The sequence below is a fragment of the Strix uralensis genome, chromosome 25, assembly GCF_047716275.1.
Source record: "Strix uralensis isolate ZFMK-TIS-50842 chromosome 25, bStrUra1, whole genome shotgun sequence".
NCBI classification, from domain to species: Eukaryota; Metazoa; Chordata; class Aves; order Strigiformes; family Strigidae; genus Strix; species Strix uralensis.
In genome coordinates, this window is record NC_133996.1 from 7,472,153 (window position 1) to 7,496,963 (window position 24,811).

The 24,811-nt window shown below is 62.7% G+C and overlaps 1 protein-coding gene across 1 annotated transcript in view; it reads right to left on the reverse strand.

Moving 5' to 3' along the window:
• The window catches only part of COL8A2 (collagen type VIII alpha 2 chain), a 32,808-nt gene extending 17,559 nt beyond the window's left edge, over positions 1 to 15,249 (reverse strand). Inside the window, exon 1 of the mRNA XM_074894150.1 lies at positions 14,761 to 15,249. The gene's annotated coding sequence lies outside the window, so the exon portion shown is untranslated. The remainder of the gene's footprint in view (positions 1 to 14,760) is intronic.
• Positions 15,250 to 24,811: the final 9,562 nt, after the last annotated feature.

Genomic DNA, 24,811 nt, shown 5'->3' on the forward strand with positions numbered 1-24,811 from the left:
GACGGCAAATTTGTGAGCTGCTGCGAAAACTTCTGGTGTGCGGAGCGCCAAGGAACGTCACCCCAGCCTCCGCCCCGCCAGCGAGCTGGGCTGCCCGGCACGAGGAGCTGCCTTGCAGTGTTTATCCTAACAGTCATTTTATTTTAATGTCAGGGGCTGAAATCCTGTCTCCCTGCTTTTGCTGGGTGCTTTGATCTCCGTTTCCTCCCCTCTTCCAGCTTTTTCACAACACCCCCAGGTGAGCCTGCGTGTGCCTGGCTGCTGCCCGCGCTGCTGCCTGCATCCTGCCCGGCCGGGCCGCCCGCGCTGCCGCACATCCTTCGCCGTGCACGTCCTCCGCAGAACGCCTCTGCGACAACCCGCTGGTGAATCCAGCTTCGCCCTCGGAGCGGGGATTTCTTGGGGTTTCAGCATTTGGGGAGTGATCCCCGAGCCCAGTTCAACAGGGCAAGACCCCGGTGGGGGCACCCCCGGCTGCACCAGCCTCCCCACCATCCACTGCAAACCCTCCCGGCACGACCTCTCCTCGGCTGCCACCGCTCCCCGTCCCGGCGGGTCGGTCACAGCCCTTGGGGGCCGGGTTGGCCTCGTGTCTCTGCACAGGGGACGGGGACCTGCCCTGACGCAGGGCTGGGGGGGGCGCGCTCCGCCTGTGCCCTGGGGGTCAACCCCAGCAGGTGCTGTGCCGCCGGTGAGGTCCGGGCGCGGGGTCCCCCCACCGCCGCGTCGCTGAGCCGGCTGCTGCACCGCTTCTGGGGTTAGCAGGGGGAAAATATTGTTTATGCTTCTCTAATATCTGCCTTCTGTTTTGCATTTGCCGTTTCTTCAAAGATAGGGAGCCGCCTCTGCCAAGATTCCTGAGGAGATATCCTCAGCAATGCCGACCACGCTCCCCACCGCACTCAAAGAAAACAAATGTCAGGCCAAGAATTGATATGAAATAGTTTAAAAATGAGAAAAAGCTGCCTTAGAGCTAGGTTTACATTAAAATAAATTTCAGGAGCAGGAGCCTCGGCTGTGTCCCTCCCTGGCGGGCGGCGGCGCGGGGGGATAGGGTTACCTGCCGGGGCGGTGCCGCGGCCCTGCCCGCTCCCAAAGCTGCCCTCGCCGCGGCGGCACGTGGCCCGGCACCGGCTGCTCCCTGCCCGCGCCGCGGCGGCACACGGCATGGCGTGGTGGGGAGGAGATAGGGGGCTGCACCCCTGTGGCTGGCAGGGCCCCTCGCCTCCTTGCCCTCCCCATGCCCGAGAGTGGGGCTGGCAAGCCCAGCCTGGGCTCGGGGCTGTCAGGGGGTTCCAGCGTGTGACTTTGCTGCGCTCTGTGAGGGCCAGTGAAGAAAACGAGCGGCGGCTTCTCTCCGGATGGTCGGGCTGCTACGGCAGCCTCAACCCTCCCCATCCCCGTCCCCATCCCCATCCCCGTCCCCATCCCCATCCCCTGCTGCCTCCAGGGCCATGCACCACAAAGCAGCTTTTCTGGCACAGCAGCAGCGGAGCCACTTACACATATTCACACCCCGGCGAGGGGATGGAGCACATGCTTTTCAGGCAGTATTTTAGTTTATGTTATTTAATTTAATTTATGTGAGCTGATGCGAGAGCCCAGCAAGCCTGAGGTGTTCAGTGGAAACTCTGACCAGACGTTACCATAAACCGTGCTCCCGCCGCCCGGCCGGCGCTGGCCCCGCGCTGCCGGGTTGGATTTCAGCTTTCCCTCCGCGCTCTGTAATGACCGTTTCGGCGGGGCCGGCGCCGCGGTGGGTGCAAGAGCCTCTGCAGGGCTGCGCTCCCGAGGCTCCGCAGCACCGCGGGGCTCCAGGTACCGATCCCAGCAGCCCCCACGCTGCCCCCCAGCACGTGCCTTTCCATCAGGACAGACGGCGGTTTTGTGTAAAATCAGGCTGATTTTTTCCCAGAATTTTGTTTGGAAAAAATTTGTTCAACACTGTCACAAGATGTTTCAACATCGCTGAATCAGCTGCTTTGATTTTTCAATTTGAAATTTTTTTTTTTAATTTGTTTTTTTTTAGTTTCCACATTTCCTTTGTCTTGGAGCCGAAAGCCTTACAGGGAATTCCAGTGGCCCCGCTTTCCTGGGGTTTACGCCAAAACCCCCGTTTCCCGTGAGCCCTGTGGCAGCGAGTCCCATGGGGCAGCCCTGCTCCCCTCCTCCCCTGGGGTTCCCAGGTCTCGGCCAGCTGGGGGACATGGGGAGCCGCTCACCATCCCCACGTGCTCCACCTCTATTTGTCATAAACAAAGAGCTTTCGACCTCAAGTAACACCAATGTGCTGCTATAATCTTATTACCGGGCTCCTAATTTCCAGTGTAATCGAGTAGCTCATTTAATTTGCTTTAAAGGGTTCCAGAGCCCCCTCGTCTGTGCCTGGCTGGACCCCTGCGCCCACAAACCACGTTCATCTCCCGCTGCTTCTGCTTCTCCGGACGTGGCACCATCCGACAGATCCACCCAGCCTGGGGCACCCAAACCACACCGGGGCAGCCCAGAGGGAAATGGGATGGATTTCGTGTGCCCCAGACCGTCCCAGGGGAAAAAAACTGCTTCTGGACGCAGGTCGGAGCGGCAGGAGCAGCCAGGATGGTGCCGGGAGCGAGTCGGTTGGGGAAGGGATGGAGCAGCCGGTGGCTCCAGGGCTCGGGAGCAGCGGGGCCAGCCCTGCCTCGCCGCGGAGCGCAGAGCATCTGCTTGGGCATCTCTGTTACCACCGACCCTTCGCCGAGCAAAACTGGGGACCTGGCGTTCAAGCACCAGTGGAAATCAGTGCAGAATATACTGAATATTGTCTTAGTGGAACTTACTTATTTCTGTTAGAGACGCAGCCCTTGGGCAGACGCACAGCCAGTGGCGCTCAGGGCTGTCCCCTCGTCCCTGCAGTCTCCTGGGGACACGTTTTGCTGGAGGAGGGGACGGAGCCTGCGGCGGTGACGGCACAAGGCCATGCCCCGTCCCGGGAGCACCGGGGTGCAAAGCCAGGGACTGACTGGGGAGGATGGGGAGGGCTGTGCCGGGCACTGTGGCCGGCTGAGCCGGGTGCTGAGCCGAGGCCAGGGGACACACTTATTACAAAACCTTTTGTTTAGGCTTCAAGCTGGAAAAACATTCAGCTCCTCTTTTCCAGGCAGAGTTTTCCTCTGGGCTGTGTCATGCGGAAACCTCCCTCCGTCCCCTCTTGGGACCTGCTGCCCAAACTGGGGCTCATCCTGCCCAAGGCTACGCAGCCCAGTGGCAGCATGGAGCTCAGCGCGGCCAGGACCCCCCCGTCTCTGCACAGGGGCACCCCCGTGTTTGGGCACTGGGAGGCTGCTGAGGCGCTCGGGAGGGGACTGGAACCCGTTCACGCACCCAAGGGACCCCAACGCTGATCCTGATTGTCCCTCCACACCGGGGAGCTGACCCGGCCCCGGGAGCAGACCCAGCTGGGGGAGCTGACCCGGCCTGGGGAGCAGACCTGACCCAAGGAGCAGACCCAGCCCGGGGCGGGCGCTGGCACGTTGCTGCCTTCTAGGAAATGGTGGGCACGTGGCAGCCCCGGCTCCGGCAAGTGCTGGGTGTTGGCTGTGGGTGCCACGCTGCCGCGCTCGCCTGGCAGTTATGAGCTTTCACGTGTGGCAATGAAACATGGGGATAAAATTAAACCGACCTATTCATCCCATTTTTCTAGAGGACAATTATTAAAAAAAAAAAACAAAACCAAACAAAAAGGGAAAAGAAACCCAAGAAAGCCTTCAGCCCTCAGCCTGGGAGCTCTTGTGTGGGAACGGAGCAGGAAAAGGCTCTTGGAAGCACTGGCCGGGCTGGGGCGATGTCCCCCGGTCCCTGCTCGGGGAGGGGGGACAGGCCTCTGACCGCGCTCACTGCGGGAAGGTCGGGGTGCACCCCGAATCCTGGCACCGAGAGGCTGGTGGGACCCAGCTGCAGTGGAAATAACTGTTAAAGTAAAGGGTGGTGAAGAAAGGGGGGCGAGTAAAGGGGGTGCGAGAAAACAGTGGAGAGTAAGAGGGGGTGAGCAAAGGGGGTGCAAATAAATGGTGGGGAGTAAAGGGGAGTAAGGGGGGGCAAGTAAAGGGGGGCGAGTAAAGGGGGCAAGTAAACAGTCGAGCTGGCCAGGAACCGCGGGAAGTCTGGGGGAGCCGTGGGGCTCGCAGGGTCCCAGCCCGGCCCCCCAGGGCTCAGCTCGGCCCCAGCCCCGGGACAGCAGAGCTCGGGGGAACCTTCCTGCACCAGCCCACGGACATTTTCCACCTCATTTACAGCAAGAGCAGTAAATCGCTGCTTTCTGAAGGCACATTGAGATGCCAGGCCCGGGGTGGAATTTGGCAGGGCCTGGGTGGGAGGACTGGGCTGGGTGCCGGGACCCCTCCGCCCCGGTCTGCGTTGGCCCTTGGCACGCTGCGGCCGGCCCCCAACAGAGGCACCAGGAGCTGCGAGGTCACGGCCACCTCCGTCCCCCCCGGCAGGCTGCAGGCAGCGCAGGCAGCATCGAGCGGAGGCGGCGGGTGTGAGGAGCCCTGGACCGGGTCCTGCCCTTGCGCTCAGCTCGCGGCGCCGTCTCCTGCCCACTCCCGGGCTCCTTTTGTCGGATGTTACAGCTGCCCCGTCCCACGGCCCCCGCGGGGCTCGGCCAGGGTCAGGCCATGGCCCCGGCGAGCCAGGCTTCCCCCACCAGCAGAAAACAAAACGCCGCGCGAGGCCAGTGTCCCACGGCCTCCAACCGTCCCTGCCCGTTCCGGGCCAACACTGCGGCGAAAATACAGCGTGGCCAGGAGGCGAAGCCGTGAAGCTGGCGCTCTCCTCCCAGCTCGCCATCCACCACCGGAGCTGCCCAAGGGGCTGTTTCGGCGCAGCCGACGTCCCCTCCGCGCAGTGCCTGGCACACACCGTGCCCCAGGGCTGCTCTGCACCCCTCGCTGGAGCGCAGCAGCGGGGCCCTGCCAGCGCAACCCCCCTTTTCCACGACACCATGTGCCTGCGCTGTACCAGGAATGTTTCGGAGCCACCCAGCCCCTGCGGCAAACCCTGGGCACAGCTGGTGCCCGCTGCCTGCTCCTGGGGCACCCCTCGTGCTGGGGGACAGCCAGCTCTGGGGGACACATCCCAGACGTCCTGGTGCTGCAGGAGCGGCGGGGGCCTGCCCGGCTGGGGGGAGAGACCCAGGGGGGGGCCGGGATGGGAGTTGGGGAGTGGGGAGCCCACACCCAGCCCCGGGGCTGTCTCTGCGAACATCCTTGGCAGGGCGGCAGGGCTATTTTGGGAGCTTTCAGCACCACCCAGAGAGGTGTCCGATGCTTTTATTTATAAACCCACTGGCTCTTGCCCAGCTCCAGCCGGCTCACATGCAGGAAAAAGCCCAATGGAGCCAAGACAAACAGAGCCAGCAGCATCCCCGCACGGTAGGAGGTAACGGCGAGCGGGCCAAGGATGCTCCGGCCGCCCGGCCCTGGGCTGCCCAGCGGGATGGACACGACTCGGCACTGCGGCCCCGGGGCTGGGCTTCGACCGCACAAGGCGGCCGCTCTGTCTGCGCAGCCGCTCCGGGCGGGTCCACGTGTGCCGGGGTTGCCGCAGAGCAGGGGGGGGCTGCTGTGAACTCCCACAGCTCCCGCCGAGCTTGGGTGGCCAGGGGTGAGGGTTCAGCTCCGTCTGAGGGGGCAAAGGGGCTGCCCCACAGATGGGCTCCCCCCTGGCACTGGCTCCGGCCCCCAGCAGCGCGGCAACAATCAGGTTATTGTCAGCGTGCCGCCGGGGAAACAAGTGTGCCAGGGAATTCAACCAACCTGGTGCTTTCCGTCTGTCCTGCTCGCTTTCCCAGCCCCAGCTAATCCCGACAGATGCCCCGTCAGCAGAGCCGTGGCCCCGCAGCCTGCAAGGCAGGACGGCAGCTCCTGGCCCCCCATCTCCCCCCAGCACCGTCCGGGGGCAAAGGTGCTGCAGTAACGTGGCCCCAGCAGCTCCCTCGGGCCCGACGTGGGCACAGACAAAGGCACCATGAGCACCAGCTCCAGCCGCTTCGGGGACTCGGCTAATGGGGTCCATTTGCTGGGTAGTTCTTGGAATAACAAATTGTATCATCCAAAAAAGCGAAACCACAAAAGGGGATCGGCTTGCAGCCCGGCTCACAAAAACCCCTTGTCTGGAGGCCCCCTGCACCCCCCAGTCTCCCAGAGAAAACTCAATTTAACCAAAATAAACAGCACGCCCAGCCCTGCGCTCTCCCCAGCAAACCGCGGAGCGACGCGGCTCAACCCGATACCGCGGCTGGCAAACTCCATCGCCTGGCTCACCGGGGCATCCCCGCCGGCCCCGGCCCTTCGGTGCCAGGCAGCTGCCAACCTCTTCTCCTCCGGAGCTACATCCAGCCAGCAAAAACATCCCGCTCAAAGCTGGACGGTGCCCGGAGGGCTCTGAGACGGTGCCACAGCCCGGGTGGCCACCAGCTCGCCCTACGCTGTCACAAACCCTGTCTCCCGTTCCCTCCAGGTCAGGGGAGGAGGGAAGAGCGGGAGCAGGGAAGAGCGAGCCACAGACTTCCCCGCAGCGGGATGAAAGATGGGGCTTGACACCTGCTAAACCCTCTAATCCTCCTCCTCTTCATCACCCTCCGCTCTCCAGTGGGCTCAGAGCCCACCAGCCGGTGAGTGCGGCAGGGAGCAATCCCAGCCCGGCAGCGGGACCGGCCAGACGGACCCATCGGCTGCCTCCAGTTTCTAACCCCCTTGGGCACGTCCCACACCTGCACTCGTGGCCGGGCCCCCGAGGTCACCGGGGAAGCACGCCCAAGGTCGCGAGCACCCGTTTGCATACTAAGAGGACTCGTTCCATGAGATGCCCACCTGGGTCCTGTCCTGGGAGGCTGCGAGAGGGGAAACGGCTGAAGGGAGGCGAGTTAAACCCCTTTCCCGTGGGGCTGTGCTCCAGAATTATGGGATTTTTGGGCTGTTCCTCTAATTGAGATTGGACCCCAGGGATCAATCCCCATCCCATGCCAAGGGCCCCCTAGCAGCTGGCCCCAGGGGGATCTTGCTGTTGGAAGGAGTCCCCAGCCCTGTTGCCAGCAGCCCAGCAATGAGGCAGACAGAGGTTTGCTTCTCCCACAGCCCTGGTCTTCACACCTTCACATGCAGGGCAGGAGCGATGGCTGCCAGCCCCCGTCTGGGAGCTTCGCTCCAGCCCCCAGCGCTGCTCAGGTACCCCCAGCCCCCAAACTCACTTGAATTCTTTGCAACCCATCACCTGAGCAAGTCTGCTTGGGTTTCAGGCCAGCATTCATCCCCGGACCAGCCGCCAGCAGCCAGGGGACTCAAATGGAGGATTTGTGACGCCCTGTCCCACCCGTGCAGGATGCCACGGCCCCGCGGCGCCGGGCTGGGAAACGGCCACGCTGGCACTGCCCGACCATTGGGGATAAACAGGCTTGAACTCCCACCTCCCCTGGGAGTGTGGGACGGGATGGGGCTGCTGAAGTCCCGCACCCAGCTACGTCCAGGACGGTCACTCCAGCATCTCCCTCCTCCCCAGCTGGATGCCCGGAGTAAGCCGAGGCCAGCAGAGGTCCGGACCACGGGCAACCCCACCGTCACGGCTCATCTGCCGCGGGTAATTCACTGCCTGCCCGGCAGCTCTCTCGCTGCATTCCTGCCCTAAGTACCGCGGATTTGCTGTGCTTTATGAAAAACGAAAAGAATGTTTTAAATGAAATTAATTCTTACGAACCCAAGATTTCATAAAAGTGCTGCCTGGGCACGGTTTGGCACAGGCCCGCTCTTGTTCGCTCTATTGGCCTTCCCCTGGGGAGAGGAAAATACCGGGTTTGGTATAAAATAATTACAAACTCACTGTATAGCTCTGCTTATAACTGCTCAGAGGAGCTCTGGGTCTCATCCTAGCTCATAGTTTATGTTCAGCAATAACATCACACGTGGTCTTTAAGAAACGGCTACGGGAGAACGCGTAATGGAAAAAAGCATCGGCGGATGCGCTGAGCAGCATCAAACACCTGAGCATCTCGCGCAGTGTTTGGCACAGACAAGGTCTGTTTGTGGCACAGACGTTTCTGTGCCGGCGGTGGGAAGGAGCGAGCAGAGGTTTGGGAAGCGGGCACGGAGCCGCTGGTGCTCAGCGCGGCCTCACCAGCTTCCTCTGGAAGCAGACAAGGGAACTGATACGACGCTGCCCAGCTCTCCCTTTCATCTGTACTTTAAAAAGCCACTAAATTAAAACCACAAAGCCACCCAAGCCCCGAAGCGACTCTCCGCTGTCCCGCTGGCCCCTGCACCAGGGGATGCTCGGCAGGACGCGGCACTCGCTCGTGGCCGGAGCAGCTCGCAGCCGCCCTGACCTTGTTATTTACGTAACGCAAAGCACTATTTTCATCTGTTCACGTGTTGTCCAGGAGCCAGCAGCCGAGACTCCCCCAACGTCACCCTCAGAAGTCCGTGGGCACACGGCGGTCGCTGGGCTGCGGGACCCTTGTGCTGCCATGGGGAGGGGGACACCCCAGCCCCAGCTGTGCCCGAGGTGCCCCAGCACAGCCCCGCACCGCCCGCGCTGGCCTGGTTTGTGATCTGCTCTCGATGCCCAGAGCTCACCCGGGGGGCTGCAGTTTATCAGCCTGACCCCTTCGGGGCCCAAGGGATCTGAAATTAAAGGCTAAGAAAAGACAAAAGTATCGCCACTGTAATCCAAACCCAGGACCTTCAGGGATCTGCCTGTGGGTTGTGAGTGCCAGACTGGCAATATCAGGAAATATGAAGAAATAGCAATAAAAGTAGGCTTGTTTCTCTCCGCTGGCTGGCTGGCTGACAGGACACTGGAGCAGCTGAGAAATACCTTTCCGCAGTCATTGACAATGCATGTTTGAGGCTGAAAATATGCTTCTCTGGCACAAGCCCACATATTTAACCCCGGTGGGCACCGGCAGCTCGCCCCGCGGGTCCGGGAGCGGGGCTTGGAGGAGAGCAGCGGGACGTCCCACCCTCCCCGGGCACGCAGGCGCGGCGGGGCCGCTGCTCTCGCCGCTGACACCGAGCTGCTGAACAGCGAGCAGGATGCAAGGGCGATAAGTGGCAAGTGTTGAAATTAAAGCTACACTGAAAGCAAAGGAACTGTTGCAGCTCCCGTCCGTGCCAAGCCTCCCATCGCCTTATCGGTGCTTCCCTGAAAAAGATGGCTGTGTTGTCCTGACATTAAATATTCTCTTCGCAGCGATCCATATCTCCTCCATTTCACTTGCAGCACCCGAATGCTCCAGCCCTGATGCACACCCTGGGTTCACACTCTCGCCCCTCGGAGCCGAGCCTGGAGAAAAGCCAAAATCTCCAAAGAAAAAATGCAGCCAGAGTTTCCAAGTTTCGTGGTAAAACCACATGATTTTGATGGGAAGCCATAAATCAGTCCCAGGCTCTCTCAGCCTCCGGTAACTTCTTAAAACAAACCTGGGCTGAATTTTAGGACTTGTAATGAAATCTGAAAGCAGGTGAATTGGCCGCAGGCTTTAAGCATCACTGCAAGCATTGTGCACAGGGCGGACTCGGCTGCTCCGGCCGGCCCTGATCCTTGGCTGAATGGGCTCAGCTCTCCCTTAAAGATGGGGCAAAACCAAAGCAGCTTCCCCCTTTCTGCAGGTGTCACCTTATGTCTGGGCCTGAGGGCAGAGAGCCCCAAGCACTGCTCCATCCCTGCAGCAGCACCGAGACCTGCCCGGCCCGGGGGGCACCAACACCACCCCCCGAAGGGAGACACCCTCACAATGCAACGGGCAGGACCCATCCACCCTGGCTCCCTGCAGCCTGGGCACGGGGGATTTTGCAGCAAAAGGGGTAAATCCTCGTGTGGCTGCGGGGATTGGGGCAGCTACGCGAGGTGGTCTGGCCGCAGGGTCTTGGGTTTCGGTACAAAACAAAGAGAAGGCTCTTATTTGGCTAATGTGCCTCCAAAGAAAGGCTGTATCCTTGTTTGCTCCCACTGCTGCATTGTCTGCGGATAAAGACAGGGGATAGATCTCATCTGATACCAGCAATATCATCTCATCCATCTGGACGGGGCTCTTTACAAGACCCTGCTTTAGAATTTAGATCCCTGGGAACTTGGAAGGCAGCAGTGAAACAAAAACCCTCCGCAAGAACAATAAAGAGGCTCTCGGCGACAGCCAGAGAGATCTGCAGGGCAGGCACAGGCAGCGCTGCAAGATCCCAGGGGTCCAGCATTGCTGGGCCGCTGGGGTTTGCAGCAAGTTTGCAGAAGTCTGCTGGTTTGGGGCACTCCTGGGGCCGCATCCTGCCCAGGGAAGGCAGAGCTTGTGCTGGGAGCACTGCGCTTCAATGCAGGGAACAGGGACTCAGTTTCTGGGTGCAAAATATCCAGGCTGGGAAAGCCCTCACCTACGCCTCTGCATCCACAGCAGGTGGACATCGAGATCAGTGTCTTCCTCCCTGGCTGCTTCTTGCCAAGCCCTGTCCTGGACAGAGGCGCCTGAAGAGCCTCTGAGGACAAACATCTCCAGATGGGCCAGCGGGACGGGCTCGGCCCCAGGGAAGGTCGCGGAGACAAGACCCGGCTGCTCTGCAGATTTTGGCTGCGGTTTCTGCCTGTGATCTGCAGCTTTGTTCCGTGAACTCGGCTGACACCGGGGCTGGGGGCCACGGGAGTGCTCTGCAGCTAATGGGCTGGGGGTACAGCAGAAACCTCATGTAGCCTTCGGCTCCTTTTTTCTCGCACCTCATTTCTGATAGCACCCATCTCCCACCTGCAGCTCCTGGGCTGAGCTTGGCAGCTCTGCAGGGAGGCGGCAGCCAGCAGGAGCCATGGGGTCCCTGATGGGATGCTCCTGCGAGGCCATGGGGGTACGGCAGGATGCTCCTGCGAGGTCACAGGGCTATGGAGCAGAAGGTGGCCCTGACGAAGGATCCGGCTCCTGCAGCTCCTCGGGAGCAGCTGAGCGATGCCCGCGGGTGAGCCTGGCTTTGCAGAGCAGAGCAGAGCATCGCGCCGGCCCCTGCACCCCCCAGACCCCGCGCAGATGTTTCCCCGGAGCGCTGCCATCCACCCAGCCGGCCAGGACGGCCCTTCTCGCCCGGACTGGATCTCATCCCTTTGAAGTTCACGGCCGACACGCAGGGTTGCGCAGCCGGAGCAGACAGCCCTGGGGAAGAAGCCAGGCGGCCAGGGATGTGACTCAGGAACGGCTCCGGCGACAAAAGGAAAAGGAAAAGTGGTTTATTATGTCTGTGTCGGCATCCAAGTCACCACGCACGGGAAGCAATGGGCGGCTGAGCCCTGCCCGGGAGGGGAGAGCCCGGGGGATCAGTGGCGCGGGGCGTCAGCCCTGGCCTCGCCTGCCACCCCGGGGGCTCCGCTCCCACGGGATTGCTGCAGCACCCAGCCCCTCTCCCCAAAATGTCCAGCACAGAGAACCCCTGCATGCAAAGGAGGGAACGGCCATGAGTCAATGCCCCCCTCCACCTTTGTTAAGGCAGTTTATTAGCCTCTCTAATTAGCCGGTGACTGAGCGCAGCAGGGAGCGCCCAGCGCGTGCCCAACACAACCGACGGCCAAGGGGAAGGGGCTGGGAGGGAGAAACCAGGGGAAGACAAATGCAATTCGGTGTCTTTTTATCCCTCCCTCTCCTGAACTACTCAGTTTCATTGTCACAGACATTTTCTTTAGCACAGGGGAATGGAAACTCTGCTCCTTCCCAGGCTGTGGACAAGCTGAAATAGGAGAGAATGACAGAGGGAGTGTGTGAGGACGGGGAGGGACCGGCCCCGCACGCCCTCTCCGCCGGGGTTAATGCCTTTTGCAGGTGCCGTTGCCCAAATCCCCTCGATCCACCGCTTCCCCCCGGCTTGCGAGGAGCCCGGCTGCTGCACGGGGCCCACAGAGGCGGTTTTGTCACTCGCATCACAGATCCCAAGAACAGACAGAACATTAAAACCAGGCGTTTTTATCTCAACCTTCACAGGAAAGGCTGCGCCGCCCGCCAGCAGCCGAGCGCTCGGATGCACCACGCAGCGCCTGCGTCCCGTGATGGATCAGCTCTGAAAACAACACCCTGCTAATCTTCCACCCCAGCAGCCATAAAACTGTCTTCCCAGTTCCTTCGGAGAGGATTTACAGCAGCTCAAAGCATCCCAGAGCGGCTGGCGGAGGCGAGAGCCCCCCGCGGGTGCCGACCCCGCACCTGGGGTGCGTCCTGGCAGCGGGGCGATGCCCCCGCGCCTCTCGGCCGCCAGCCACTCTGCTCCATTTCCCCCAAAACTAACACGCCCCAACAGGGACTTGGCAGCCCCCCCAGAGCAGGTCGGTGCTGCCAGGGCCGTCCCTGACTCCCGGAGCCTCTCGCCGAGGTCCCAGCCTGGCTGCTCCGGGGCAGCACCCCCCGAAAGGCCCAGGAGGGGAAGGGGGTTCTCAGTGCTGAAACGGGCTCAGCGCCACGGAGCAGTCGCTGGAGGGGCACCCGCTTGCGCCGGGCGTGTGAAGTCTTCCCGCAGCTCCTGCGAGGCCGGGATGCTCGCACAGCCCGTCCCTTCACTGGGCTGGCTCATGGCCCCCTGGGATGGGGGGCAGATGGGGCAGAGCTCTGCCCCGATGGGGACAACCTGCCTGTAGCTTTGGTCACGGCCTCGGTGGGGAGTGGGGAAACATGAGCCCCAGCCTCAGGGAGACACGGCTGCTCTCCAGTCCCAGGGGCTTTCTGGGCACGTGGCCCATGGGGGTCCAAACCGCTGTGGGGCCAAGTGTTGGGGGCTGCCCCACGACCCCCGGGCCCAGCCCGTGCTGGTCCCCTCCCAGGGGCTGAGAAAGCACCGAGAAACACTTCCAGCACTGGGCAGTGGGAGCGAAAGGGCTGCCCCCGCGCTCCCCCCGCACCGTATCCAAGTGGGAAACCGAAAACCCGACACGAGGCGAGCTGTGCTGAGCCCCTGCCAAGAGCCACGGACAGAAATATCCTTGATTTCACCAAGGTGTGAATAACTTTTGACACTTCTAGGGCTTATTGCCTTAAAAAAATCCCCCAGCAGTCCCCATTCACACTCTGCAGGACTGTGTTTCATATGAATGGAATATATGAATCACTGTAAAGAATTTAAATGCTTCCCTGTACAAAGAAAAGCTCCCTCCCCGCCTCTGCTATTGCAGCCGGGCTCTGCGCAGCCTAAAACAAAGGCATGGCAGGAGACGGGGACAAATCCCGATCCCCAGACCGGGCGGCCGTGGGCAGACCGGGCTGTCGGTTCGAGCCGGCACATTTGGGACAGAGCCGGGTGCCCTCCACCACCCACCTCAACCCGTAACCGCTCCCCCGGCCATGGCACTCGTGTTTTCCAGAATCCCGATGAGCTCCTGACAGCTCCCGGGTTCACGTCTCCCTGTGCCTTTCACGTTTCGGCTCAGCTCCTGTCCCTAAACCCCAGTTTTCAGAATGGAACAAGCAAATAAAGAAAATCACTTTATTTCCATTCCTCTGCCCAAACTCGCCGGGGCAATCCGCTGCCCCGCCGTCGGGGGGGATCAAGTCAGCCTGGCTGATGGAAACCGGCTGATTCTTCCTGCGAGAATCTCTTTTTTTAGCAGTTTGGGTTTTGCTGCTTCTTTTCCCCTTGGGCAATAGGGCGAGGAGGGAAAATGCCACTGGAAGCCTGGCGCAGCCTCGCTGGGTTCCCGGCGGCGACGCTTCCCCTGGCACTGCTGCCGCAGCCCCGGCAGCGCGAGGGAAGCCAAGACGGGGCTCCAGGCACCCCCCGGGTGTGTTCGGTCCCTCAAAGAGCAGGGGCAGAAAACACGAGCGTGGCTGGGACCTGCCCCGGGAGCCCTCATCTCCCACCATGGCGCTGCCCCTGCCCTGGGGGGGGCTCGCAGCCGCCAGCCCCGCCGCCAGCTCGGTGTCCTAAATTCAGAGGATCCAGCTCTGAAAGGAGCAGCTTTGTTTCCCAGTGTCCCGCTCAGACAGATCAAAACTGCATTTTTACAGAAGCAATAAAAATCCCAGGAATTCACCGGCCTTATGATTTATTAAACATGTTCCTTATAGCAAAGCTGCCCATAGATGAGAAAATATCTCCGGTAGGTTATTGCCTCGCCTGGGGCTACCGTACAGGGGGGATCTTCCCTGGCTTATTGGGAACGGTCAAAGATGGGGAACCTGGTAGATCAGGAGCCAATAAACAGCAACGCTCTTAAAAAAACAAATAAAATAAGCACCTTGTATTTCCCAAGGTGTTTGTGGAAGGAGCCGCGGTGACCTGCCCCGATCTGCCGTTGGGTGCCCGTGTTCGCAGCCGCGGGCCAGGGCGTCGAGCCGCGCCGGGGTGCCAGCCGCGGCCATGCCGAAGGTCACAGCGCTCTCCCCAAACCACTTCTGTTCTCGCAACCGTTATTTCGTAACAGCAGAAAGAAAGGGCTGGACGTTGGGCTACGGCTCGGTCTGCCCGGTCCCCGACCGCGGCAAAGCCTCTGGGTACGGCTGAGCGGGACCCGCGCGCGGTGAAAGTGGGTCAGGGGAAAAGGAGGGATGGCAAAAGGGAAAAAGAAATAAAAGCGGAGCTGGGACCTGGCCTGGCGGGAGGGAAGCGCCCTTCCAGTGCTCCCCTCCGCATGGGGAAAAGTCATCAGAATTACCGGGACTCGTGACTGAGAAATTCAAGAGATTTTCTCCCCACGTCCGAGCCCGGCGCGACCCGCGGGGGCCGCCCAGGTGCGCGCAGGGACCGCGGGCGCGGAGCGGGGGCGCGGGGGGGCCCTTACCTCGGCGGAGCGCGGCTCAGGCGGGCCGGGGAGCGGCCGCGACGGGACGGGACGGGCCGGGCCGGGACGGGCCGGGCACCCCCACCGCGGTGCGGGGCGGAGCGGGGCGGAGCGGGGCGGAGCGCGGCGGTGCGGAGCCGGGAGATGCGGGGGGATGCGGAGCGGAGCGGGCAGCGCTGCCGGAGCGGGGCGGGCGGGCGGCGGGGCCGGGCTGGGCTGGGCCGGGCTGGGCTGGGCTGGCTGCTGCGATTTCGTCTTTTTCTCTTTTTTTTTTTTTTCTTTTTTTCTTTCTTCCCCCCCTCCTCCCGGAGGTCCCAGCCCGGCAGCACTTCTCCGTTCCTCCGTCGCAGGAGGGAGACTGCGCGCAAAATAAATCAATAAAAGTGCGGATCCCCCCCCTCCCCCGGCCCCCGGCACGCCGGCGGGGGGGGGGGGGGGGAGCAGGGGGCACTCGGCCCCTTCCTCACCAGCCCGGGGGGGGGCATGGTGCCCATGGGCACAGCAGACACCCCCGGACCCGCTCTGCCCGCCCCCGGTGGAGGGGTGCCCGGTGCCCTGGGGATGCTGGTGCCAGCCATACCAGCCACAGGGGTGGAAAAAGAGCCCCCTTGGCCTTCAAAGCGCCCAGAACGGGGTGCTGCCCCCCTCCGGCACTGCCCCGGGATGGGCAGATTGGGGTTCAACCCTTTTTCCCCTTCTTGGCCCCTCTGGCAGCCCAGGGCTGGAGCAGCTTGCTCCTGTGCTCCCCCACACCCGCCACCCATTCCCTTTGCGGGCACAGGGCCAGCCCGAGCAGGAGGTGCCCCCCCCACGCCCTCGGCTACAGCGGGGAGATGTCACCACCTCAAAAATCCTGCTGCTCTGAGCGGAGAAGCAGGGAAATGTGGTGCCAGTGCAACAGGCCCTGCTGCCTCTTGTTTCAGCACAGTTTCAAATCCTGCACCGGGACAGAGGTGCCCTGATCCGGGGGGAGCGGGGTGCCCGCAGCCCCCACGCCCAGCCATTCCCAGCCGCCGTGTGCTGCCCGTTCCCAAGGCGGGGGGATCGCGGCATCCCGCTGGCAGCCGCGTGTCAGGCACAGCCGGGAGACCGCCGGCGCTGCCGCAGCTGCTGGGGTGCACGGGCCTGGGGGGTGCAGGGCCCCGGTGTGCCCCCGGGAGCCAGATTAGGGTTGCTGAGGCAACGGGCACGGAGAAAGCCCGTCTGGATCGAGGCCGCCGGGGTGCACAAGGGTGTTTGTTTTCTGTATTAAGCGCCTGAGCAAGGGGGGGCATCAGACGGCTAATCCCCCCTCAATGCCTTCCCTCCGCGAGCGGCCGCCGCGGGGCCAGACCCTGCTCCCAGGAATGCTGATGTGCTCTGCCCCGCGCGGGCCGATGGGGCCAGAGCCGGGGCTGGAGTCCCCTCCGTGCCCTGAGCAGGCAGGACTGGGGGTCCCCCCAGGTCTGGTCCCTACCACAGGCCATGGTGAGCAGCTTAGAGCAGCCCCGAGGCTGCTCCTGGCCACGGCTGAGCCCGGGTGCACCATTACCTGCCACTCAGGGATGGCTGCTGGCCAAAACTGCTCTGCCACTGTGCCCCGAGGCTCTCCTGCCCTCGTCCTCGTCCCACCTGCAGCCCCTGGGCACAGAGGGGCCTCCTCCGGCACGGCAGCTCCCGCAGAAGTGGTTGAGCCTTGTTTAACCGGAGCTCTCACTGGCAAAGCATTTCCTCCGCACACAGACTCGTGAGCCAGCACAGACATTCCTCCGTCCCACAGAGCCATCGGCCGCGGCCTCGCTCTCTGCCGGCCTCTCCTGCCTGTCATCGCCCCCACGCCGGCTCGCTCCCCCACGGCCCCCATGCCTGCCCCGTCACCGGGATGGAGCCTGGCATGCAGCCGTGACACCCTGGCCATGCCACCCTGGCTACCGCGGCCACGCATCAGCTCCTTCCCTCTGTGCCGGAGCACCGCCGCACTGGCTTTGTGCCCGGTGGTGTCCCCGCGGTGCCATCCCTAATAGTGCACGTGGGGCACTGGACACGGTGCTGCCAGTGGCACTACCATCCTGGACACGGCTTGTCCCCAGACATGGCTCATCCCTGGACACAACTCGTCCCCGGACACGGCTTGGCCTGGGTGCAGCAGCACGGGGCCGGGTGCCGGCTGTGCCGAGCTGCTGCTGAAGGCTCTCGTCCCCGGCAGGAGAGGGAAGCCGGGCTTAGCACGGGATTTAGCGGCTCTGCTGCCTCTAATCTCTGGCAACTCCGCGCCCGCCTGCCGTGCCAGGGCTCCACGGTGGCCCCGGCTTCCCAGGGGGGCGAGAGACGATGCCTTGAAGGGCAGCATTGAGCTTGCCCTGCCAGTGGCCGTAAGCGAGCGGCGATGGCCCCGGCACCTCGGCAGCACCGAGGCCTGAGTGCGTGGGCACGGCTGCTCGTGGGGTCCCAGGCTCACTGCCCCCCAGAAGCCCTGTCCCAGCCATCCTGCAGCTCCACACAGGAAGAACGAAAGGGAGGGAGGAGAAATAATTCAATCTAGGGCTGAAAAATGCCTTTAACTTAATTTCAGTGGGTCACAGGCGTAATCAAATCAGCCCGGTGCATTGGAATATTGTTTCCATGTTTCCCCAAGACAGATAATTGGGTGCCCTTGGTGCTCGGCAGGAAAATGTGCTGCGGGAGTGGGAGGGGGCCAGGGGCTGGGCTGGGGGCTGGGGGCTGGCAGCGCTTGTGCTGAGCAGAGCCCCATTGTGCCGGCAGCCACGCGCGGTGATGTCCCCGCGGCAGGAGATGCTGAGCCGTGCCGGGCTGCGCTGCGGTGCTGGCAGGGCTGCGCTGGTGCCATCGCCCAGGCTTTGCAGGGGGTGACAAGCAGGTGAGAAGTGCCCCGGGGTGGGAGGGGGCCGGGCAGTGAGCGGCAGTACCGGCACAGCGCGGGGTGAGCTGCGGCTCCGTGTTGAGCGCGGTGCCAGATCCCAGCCTTCGGGAACATTCAGTGATGGATTAAATGCAATCTGACTACCACTGTGGGAGGTTGGAGAGAATTACTTCATACAAATGCACTTCGGAAAGTATTTAGAGTCAAATTTTCAAAAGCCCCTGAACGATTTAAGAGCCAAAATCCCATTTTCCAAAGTCACTTAAATGAGCAAGAAAAAATCAGTGAAGAAAACACGCCGGCCAGCCGGGGCCCGGGGGAGCGGCCGCAGCGGCCGTGGGCACAGCACCCTGGAGCGGCCGCTCTGCCGGCGAGTCGCGAGGTGCCGGTTGGAGCAGCAGCAGCGATCGGCCGCCACAGCCTTCGCCCTGGGAGACAGAGGATGCACTGGCCCCCGACGGTGTCCCCTGCGCGTCTGCCCCGGGGGTTCTGCCCGGGCTGGGGATGGGCCCCAGTGGGTCAGCGTGCAGGGGACGGTCCTGCAAGGCTCGGGGACAGCACCGTGGCCACTGCTGGCCCCGAGCGCAGACCCCGCCGGGGCAGGAGGGGTCCCCGGCTGTAACGGGAGAAGGCTGGGCTGCAGCTGGGAACCGCATGGCCCCTTCCCTTACCCCACAACCACTGCAGCCTCCTAAAAGCATCTCTAGTTCCCCGTTCAGCATCCTAATGAACCGCAAGGGCAGCTGGGACCCTCCGAGGCAGCAACCATGGAGACTCGACCCCCCCAAAGAGTAAATCCCAAAGCAATTAGCTTTGCAAGCTTCGGCCGGGCTGGTGGAGGTTCCACATTCCTCGATGGCTATAAAGCTCTTTACTGGGATTGTTTTTCTGCGTAAGCACTGCCCGGGGTACACATGGCCATGGCGCTGGCTCCCAGCGCCTTTGGTGCATGTCATAAAAAAAACACTCTCAGCACGTTGACTTTGCTAGAGCTAAAAAGAAGCGGGTTTATACACTTCCCCCGATAGAAAGCATAAAGGATCTGAGACAGAATTCTTGCTCCAGGATCCTTTACAATTCCTGGAGGACATTTTTGGAAAGGGAAGGGTTGTATTTACTTTGGCAGCTGACTCCGCTCCTATATACATATGCATGGAAAAACTGCACTCACCTAACATTTCCACGGCTCCCTTTCCTGCAGTGAGCCAGCCCAGGTGGGAGCTGGCGGCCCGAGACCTCTGTTTGGAAATGGCACTTTGAATTGAAAGCCGCAGAGGAGCTGGAGGTTAAACCTCTCCCTGCGGCAGCCCTGGAGGCTGTTGGCCCTTCCTGGGCAAGTGCTTGCCCTGCGGTAGCAGAGTGGAGTGTCAGGGGAAATACTGCTGCGGTTTAGGGGGGGAGGAGGAAGAGGAGGAGGAGGAGGGCTGCTGGGCACTGCTGGTGAGTGGGAGCAGGAGTTGGAGCCAGAGCAGGAGCAGGAGCGAGTGATGTCTCTGGCCCCACGCTGCCACGAGGGTTGTGGGGAGAGGAGGGACGTGGCCCCAGCGCTGGCAGCGGGACGTCCCTGAGGGCTCGACCGTGCCCCGACCCGCGGCAGGATGGGAGCGAGGGGTGAAGTGACCCACGTCGCCATTAAACACAGCAAATGCAAAACAGACACACAAATGCTGCCGCGGGGTCTCGCTTCAAACAGCTCAGCACGGGCCCAGGGACGCGGCGTTCACGCAAACGGTGGCAGCGTCCACTCCTGTGCTGGCTGCTCTTGTCCCTTGCCCACGGCGATGGCAGGTGATGGCGACAGGGAAACCTGCCCATGGCCCCCGCAGCGCCACGGTGCTGTGGCAGTGAACTGGGGAGATTCCTGGTGAATAACGCCCCGGGCTGTATTTTTCCTGAACACATCAATTCTGAGCCAGGAGGCAGCCGAAGTCCCCCAAGGGCACCCAGGAGCTGTGGCCAGAGCAGCCCTGCCAGTGGATGCCATCGCACATCGGGCTCTGTGTCGCGTCGGGGCAGGTGGGGAAGAGGCAGAACGCGGCTCCCCGGGGAACAGCAGCGTTTGTGAGTGTGAAATCAGCTGGAAAACTCTCTCCCGGCTTCCCCAGCTTCACCTAACGCAAACCAGCTCCCCGAGACGGCAGCTCCGCTCGGCGGGAGCACAGCAGCCCCGGAGTTTGCCAGAGCCAAGCACCATCCCCGCAATGCCCCGTGCCCAATGTGCCCCCCGTGCCCCCCACCGCCCTCCTCTCTGGGCACCTCTCCCCGCTCTGCACCTCCAGCCTTTCCGTGGCTGCTGTGATTAATTCACTGACAGTGGGGTAGGAATAAATCCACTTGTTGGCACGTTGTAAATTCATCACGTGCTGGGGGCGCGCGGTCCAGCCCACCATAAACACCCCAGGCTACGAGCGAGTAAATCTGCCTCCAGAACAGAGTCCCTGGGGCCGGGGTGACCCCGCAGCACCCAGCTGTCGCCGGGGTGGGGGGGGGGGGTGGCTCTCCAGAGGAGCGGTCGGGAGCAAACTCGCCCGGCCGCTGTCACCCTCCCTGTTTGCATCCCTTCTCCCTGTGTCACCCCTGCACCAGTGACCGGGGTGGGTGCTGCCGTTTGCACGCTGCTCCCATGGGTGCTGGGGACCCATCCCACGGGACGAGGGCAGGGTCCTGCAGCCTGACCGGGAGCTGCCCTGGGGGTCCGGTGACCTGCCTGGAGCACACGAGGAGCTTTGCTGCTCCTGGTGCTGTGCTGCGCTGCTGAAACGTTTATGCAGTAAACTAGTTGTAAAAGAGAAAAAAAAAAAAAAATTTATTATCCACCAAACAGCTGCTGCTTCGTTTTATGAGGGTCATTCTCTGAGGAGGTCCGGCTGGTGGAGCAGAGGCACAAAGCCCAGGTCCTGGTGGGCTCCGGGCTCCTGGCACCCCCCAGTTCGGCTCCCTCCAGCCCCCAGCCACCCTGCAGCACCCGGCGGGGCGCTCAGGGCCGGGCAGCCCCAGCGGGGCACGGCCCGGGGAAGTGCACTTGTTGCTTTATGATTTTTATCAGCCGCGCTATTGTTGGGGCTGTCAGCGGGTCAGGCTGGCGAGGCAGCGCAGGGGCCCTGCTCCGTGGGCGCCGGCGTGGGGGCTGCGTCCTGCGGCACCCAGAGAGCGGCTGCGAGGCCAGACCCTGCGTGAGCAGCTCGGGAGGGCTGGGCAGGGGAGTGGGGGCCCGCACTGGTTCCCATCACGTTCCCCAGGAGAGGAAGCCGGAGCACGGCACGGCCTCCCGTTCCCAGAGGAAGCCGAGTGCTCTGGATGTGGCATCACTGGTGCCCAGAGCCACGGGGCAGGGCTGCGGGATGCGGGTCAGGGGTGGCTGCAGCCCCCAGCACTGACAGAACCCGCTCCCCCGCCAAGGGGCTGGGGGGCTGGAGGTCCCTGGGCATCGCCAGGGGATGGGGTCCCCATGGCAGGCGTGAGCATCGATGGGGACAGGCAACAGCGGGGACGTGTCAGCCCTTGCCCTTGGCACTCCCCTTCCCTCTTCTCCATCACTTGTGCCCGCTTTGCCCGTGCTGGTGGGAGCCGTGTGGCCACGGCTCAGGCGGCCTCGGGCCACGGCTTGTGCCGCACCGCAGCCGGCCCAAGAGCTCCCGGCAGCTCCAGCCCTCTATGAAATAATTTGTTATTTTAGTTGTAAAACAGTAAGTGGCCCCTTTCCAGGCGACACAAGGGAAAAGCCAAACGAGCCCCACTCCCGTTAATGACTGAACCATTCAGTCGGTGCAGGCAGGGACTGGCAGAGGAGCAGAGTCCACCTCCCCGTTGCCCCCTCGGCCGTGAGGACGGAGCTAATGACTAATTACTGGGGCTGCCACCCCTCTGAGCAGCTTTTGTGCAGGGCGAGTGTGCCGGGGCCGTGCGGGTGTGTGGAGGGGCAGTGCCAGCGTGCCCAGGTGCTGGGGCTGGCACCTTTGCTGTGCCTGGCGCACCGAGGGCCCCCGCGTGGCTCAGCCCCCGCCGGCTCCGACCCTGCCGGCTGCTCGGAGCGTGGCTGGCTCGCCTGGTGTGGGAGCAGCCGGACCCCCAGCCCAGCGCCGTGCTGCTGCAGTGCCCGGTGCCACCGTGCCCCGGTGCCACCTGCAGGACTGGCCACTGCTGGGAGGTCACACTGGGAATGCACACCACCACTGGGTCAGACTGGGAATGCAATCCCGGGGTGAGCACTGGGCACCCCACCGGGGAGGAAGAGGAGGAGGTTTAACCCTTTCCATGCCCAGGGATAAAATCTCACGGACACTGGTATGGGTGTGGGAGGTGGGATGGCTCCTGCGGTGCAGCGCTGCCTGAGCTGGGCAGGGTGCAGGCAGGGCCAGCCCCACCCAGACAGCAGGATGGGCACAGCTGGGGCTGACGGCCCTCCCCAGATTGGGGGAGGCCTGCACATGCCCTATATAAGGGCCAAAAGCCCAGCCCAGAGCTGGCTTTGGGCTGTTTCCTCTGGGTAAGGTGGGGGCACTGCTGCTGGAGCATCTCCTGGGGCTGGGGGGAGCTGCTTCATCTCTTTTTACAGGGGGTTTAGTGATGCTGCCCTTTAGCTCAGAGCTGGCAGCCTCGGCAGGAGCAGCCCCTGGGCTTTCCTGGGCAGGCAGGGCTGAGCCTGGGCTGGGTGGCTGCTGGCCCTGCTGGTGGCCAGGGAGCCAGGCTGCCCAAAATCCCTCTGGGGTTCATCTCCCTGCAGAGGTACAAGGCTACAACTTGTGTGTCAGCAGGAGCGATGCTGGTGGCTGCCTGCCCTGGTCCGGGGTGCGTGGGGAGGTGACTGGGGTGTGGGCTGCCAGTGGGTGAGAAACAGCTGCCTGGGGAGCTGCTGGGATGGAGCTGGGACAGGGGCTGCCCTGGAGGTGTTTGGGTGGGGGGCACAGCTGGGGGCCAGGCTGCTGTGAGGGGCTAACAGGGGTCCTGGGTGTGGGGGTCCCCCTAAAGCACGGCTTAGGGCAGGAGCCAAGGCCCTTCCCTTGCAGGGAGCTGTGCCCAAGCTGGGGTAAAGCTCAGCAGTGCCAGCCCTCAGAAACCCTGGTCCTGGCCACGCAGCACCCACCGCCCCGTTCACAAACACGGGTGCCCCGTGGTGACCCTCTTGTGGGACAGCTCAACAGCCGGCATAGCTCGACTTTTATCCCAGCCCAAAATCAACATGGAGACTTTTCTGCAGACACTTTGGGCTGGGTGGGGGAACTGTGGGGTGGAGAAGGGCCTTTTCCTTGATCTGCTCTTACAATAATAAAGCTGAGAGCTTGCCGGCCTGTTTGGGCGTGGGCTGCCCCCGGCAGCGCGGCTCAGCTACGTGCGGCCGCCTGTGCTGGCTGGGGATGCTCCTGCCTGTGCCTTGCTCAATTAATGTGAGTTAGTAATGACTTTCTGCTGATACTGATGTAATGTCCTCTGGAAACCAGCACCCTGACACGTGTCCTTTCCTCTTCCCAGTGCAAATACAGGGACACGGCTGCTGTATCCCTCGGCCCCAGGGCTGGATGTACCCCACGGATACAGGTGGGTGCTGACGGCGGCTCCTGCGTGCGTTTGTTTTGTTGTCCTGTTGCTGAGAGGGTCCGGGGGGGCTGGAGCAGGTGGGAATGTCGGGCCAGGGCGAGTCAGAACAACCTGGGACGCAGGGAAGCGTGAACAAGTGGCTCATGGGGCTGGGGCCGGCTGCGGGAGCGGGGCCGGGGCAGGATCCAGCCGTGTCATGGGACACCTGAAGCCCAGATGTCCAAACCTCGGCACTCGCCAGTGCAGATGGAGGTGGCACGTGGCCAGTAAATCAGCATCACTTGGCCTCTGCGCTGGGATAACCTCTCCTGGCCGGGCAGGGCTGCGCGGGTGCTGGGACGCATTCCCCCAGCTGAGGGTCAAAGGGGGTGAGAAGCCCCAGGAGGGGGGTGCAGCTGGCCGGGAGCGGGGGCATTGCTGGGCGCAGGCGGGGGTGTTGATTGCTTCTTGGCATCTTCCCTGGCCCCAGGGTCAGGGAGACCTGAAATGCCCCCTCCTGTCGCTGTGAGTAGGAGCCTGGGGGTCAGCAAGGTCTCGGCAGGGCCCTGCTCAGGGATCTGGACCCCGCAGCAGAAACGGTGTCAGGTCCATGTGCCAACAAAGGGCCTGGCAGAGCATTTCTTCGGGGTCGTTCCCCGGAACCCCGTGGGGTCTCGCAGCGGTGCCAGGGCAGCCCAGCCATCACTCCGAGTCTGGCAGTGCCGTGCCGAGCGCTCCCGGGCTGTGCAGGAAACACCCCCTCCCCGCTGTCAGGTTTTAGACACGAGTCCTCAAAAATGCAAAAAATGCAATGGGAATCAAGGTTGGCCTGAAGATTTTTGATCTTTTCGCAATTGCTGCAGTATTGCTGTAAGTACATCCAGATGGCTGCAGACCACACAGAGGCAGGGTGCCCCGCCGCTGCGGCCACCTTCGGGCCACCCCGTCCCACCTCACTGGGGACACTCAGGGACCTTGGGGGCCTTTGGGAGGTGCCAAGGGACAGCACTCGAGGACGTGGCAGGTCGAGCTGTGTGTCGTTAGGGTTAACCCTAAGGGGTGGCTGCGGGGTGACCTGTCCCCCAGGACTGGTGGCTTGTCATGTGGCTCTGAGGGATGCTGCGGCAGAGCCATCGCCCTGGCTTGTACCTGGGGCGAGGATGTGACCTCCAGCAAAGCTTTGCTAAACGGAAGGGGGAGCTGAGCATCGTGCAGCCAAAACTATAGATCAGCTGCTGGGAAGTGTTGCTAAACCACGTCTCAAAACCACTGGCCTCGGCTCCCGGCGCGGTCCCTGCCGTGGGCTGTGCTGGGCTCCTCGGTGTGGCGCGGCGCTGCCCGGCTCCGTGAGCTCGTTCGCTGTTTATTTGGCCTGAGCGTTGCTATTGCTGAAACTTCAAACAGGAGGGAAAATGGGCAGCGTAATTTATTACAGGTTAGCTGCTGTGTCTGCAGAAAGCTGGGGCAGGGCAGACCTGGGCTTGTTTCGGCACTTTTACTGCAGCTGGGGGCTGAGGAGGGAGGGGTGGGGGGGGCGATGGGTGCCCCCAGCAGCGTGTGCTGGGAGGCTGGCGGGTGCCCCGGCCTCGGGGGGGCTCCCGAGGGATGCCCCGTCCCTGCACATGGTGCTTCGCTTCCCAGCGGGGCAGCACGGTGCGGCACAGCAGAGCCACGCTC